This window comes from Gossypium arboreum, chromosome 8 (genome assembly GCF_025698485.1).
Source record: "Gossypium arboreum isolate Shixiya-1 chromosome 8, ASM2569848v2, whole genome shotgun sequence".
Taxonomy (NCBI): domain Eukaryota; kingdom Viridiplantae; phylum Streptophyta; class Magnoliopsida; order Malvales; family Malvaceae; genus Gossypium; species Gossypium arboreum.
Window position 1 is genome coordinate 84,208,079 of NC_069077.1, and position 2,904 is coordinate 84,210,982.

A 2,904-nucleotide genomic window follows, 5' to 3' on the forward strand; every position below is an offset into this window, starting at 1 on the left:
AGTATCTGATAAATCGTAATTTATACATATTTTTACCCCATGCTTAACACATTTTATGGATGATTTTTGCTTAGAATTGATGAATTCGATGCTCCTAATGCCTTAATTTCATGTTTTATACTTAGGAGAGCATAGGAGAGTGAAAGGAACGAGAAATGGGCCAAAGTACGAAATCAACACAGCCTAGACTTCCTCACACGGGCAGACCACACAGCCGTGTCACTTTGGCATAATCTAAGCATGACTCGCACGAGTAGAACACACACCCGTGCCATTCTAACAGGTTTAAGCACAACCTGAATTTAAGCACACGGGCTTGTCCTTACCAAGCCCAAGTTGAGTCCAATTCAGAAAAGGCTAATTTCGAGGGTTCTTAGGCATTCCAAAGCCTATAAATACACCCTAGAGGAGGAAGAAAGGGACACACAGAGAGAAGAAGGCAGGGAACTGCTCAAGGGAAGCCGATTGATCCATCTTAAAAGCAAGATTCACCATCAAGACTGAAGATCTCCCTTTAATTTCCCTTCAGGAGTTTTGGGTTTTCTTTATGTTTTGTATTCATTATTCTTCTGAGATGTTTCCTTTTTAGTTATGAACTAAATCCCCTAAATACCTAAGGGGAATGAAACCTAAGACGAAACTTGTTATTATTTTCTAAATTGTATGATAAATATTTGGCTTGTTCTTAATTATGTGTTCTTAATTCTTGTTTTGATATTCCAGGATATTTATTCAAGTTAAGCTTTTATTAATAGGAGGAATAGACCCTGTCTAAGAGTACAATTGTCATAATTAAGAGGAGTTGATTGCGCGCCTAGATATAGAGTGACAATATTTTGCCAGATTAGGGTGAAACCTAATAAGGGGATCTATAGATCGAGTTAATGCAACCCTAGGGTGTTAATTAGAGAAAAGTATCAATTATTCAATCTAGGGATTAGACGTTATTAGTCTTGAATAGGGATAATAACATAACTTAGGGATCTCTACGGAACAAGTTAAATGAATAAATCGTCCGATTCGGAGTCAGAATAACAAGTGAAATCTAGGTGGATTTTTCCTTAGGTATTGTCTTAATTCAATCGTTTTCCAAAAGTAATCCCCCAATTCTATTTTCTGTGAATTCTTAGTTCAGTTAATTAGTTCGTTTAAACAAACCTCCTTATTCTTACGTTAGATAATAAAAAGACAGTCATTACTAGTACTTTTAGTTCCTTTGGGTTCGACAATTCGGTCTTGCTAAAACTATACTACTGTTCGATAGGTACAGTTGCCTACCTCTTGATAATAGTTGGTTTCAAGAACGATTCATTATAAATATTTAAAACTGGTCACGAAAATCACGATCAAGTTTTTGGCGCCGTTGCCGGGGAACTAAGATATTAGAAACGCTCAATTTTTATTACTTTAGCCATTTATTTTTCTTGCAGTTTAATTTTATTTTATTTTTATTAATATTTATTAATTTACTTTTTCTTTTTCTTTCTCTTGGCAGGTCTTTATAGTTTATGACTAGAAGAAACCTGTCAGGACCACTACTTTTTGACGAAGAAATCGATCGCATAGCTCGCAGAAACTGAAGAGAAATAAAGTGAAGCCTTAGGTACATAGAAGAAGAGAAAGAGGACGATATCTCAAATACGACTGAGGAGATGGCTGAAAACTAAGACAATCAGCTATCTCCTGCGATACCCGTTGAACTAGCAAATCAAAATCCTGCTCCTCGTACTATATGTGATTATGCTAAACCTACTTTAACAGGAATTGAGTCAAGTATAGTTAGGCTTGCTATTGCTGTAAGAAATTTTTGAACTAAAACCTAACACTATTCAAATGATACAGTAATTTGTTCAGTTTGATGGTTTGCAGGATTAGGATCTAAATACTCACTTGGCAAAGTTGCTGGAATTCTGCGATACACTTAAAATTAATGGCATTTCTGACGATGCCATTCGTTTTCGGTTATTCCTTTTTTCATTGAGGAATAAAGCTAAACAGTGGTTGAACTCGTTACCACGAGGGTCAAGAACAAATGACCGAAAATTTTTTATTAAAATATTTTCCACCGGCTAAAATAGCCAAATTACGTAATGATATCTCTTCGTTTTATGCAGATGGACTTTAAAACTCTTTACGATGCATGGGAGAGATACAAGGACCTACTGCGAAGGTGTCCTCACCATGGAATACCTCTATGGTTGCAAGTTCAAACATTCTATAATGGTGTGAACCCCTCGACAAGGCAAATGATTGATGCAGTAGCCGGGGTAACCATCAACAACAAAACACCTGAAGAGGCTTACAAATTTATTGAAGAGATGTCACTGAATAACTATCAGTGGCAAGTAATGAGGACTAAAACAACTAAAACAGCAGGCGTTTATAACGTCGATTCAGTTACTATGCTATCAAACCAAGTAGAAATTCTAAATAAAAAGATTGATGGTTTACTTGATTCTACTCAGGCACATCCAGTAATGAGGTGCGAGATGAATGGAGGAGGAGAATGCACAGAGTATCAGCCCTTCAACCCCAGCATCGATGAGGAACAAGTCCAATATATGGGTAACAATAACTCTAGATCCCAAAATAACCCATATAGTAACACTTATAATGCAGGTTGGAGGAACCATCCCAATTTCTCGTGGGGCGGTCATTCCGAGTTTTCAATAACCACCCTATTAATAGAAAAAGAAACCGAACCTTGAAGAGATACTGTCTAAATTTATCTTGGTGTCAAAAACTCGTTTCCAAAACACTGAGATAGCACTTAAAAATCAACAAGCGTCGATCCAAGGGCTTGAAACTCAGATAGGCCAGCTGTCCAAACTAATCTCTGAACGACCACAAGGTAGCTTGCCAAGTAATACTAAACCCAACCCAAGGGAACAACTCAATGAGATT

General features: G+C 36.9%; 1 non-coding gene across 1 annotated transcript; it reads right to left on the reverse strand.

The window, feature by feature from the left end:
• Nucleotides 1–2,081: 2,081 nt before the first annotated feature.
• LOC128279855 (small nucleolar RNA R71) lies at nt 2,082–2,188 on the reverse strand. Its single transcript, XR_008270048.1, has one exon. It is a non-coding gene; the product is annotated as a small nucleolar RNA R71 (small nucleolar RNA).
• Between the last annotated feature and the right edge of the window lie 716 nt (nt 2,189–2,904).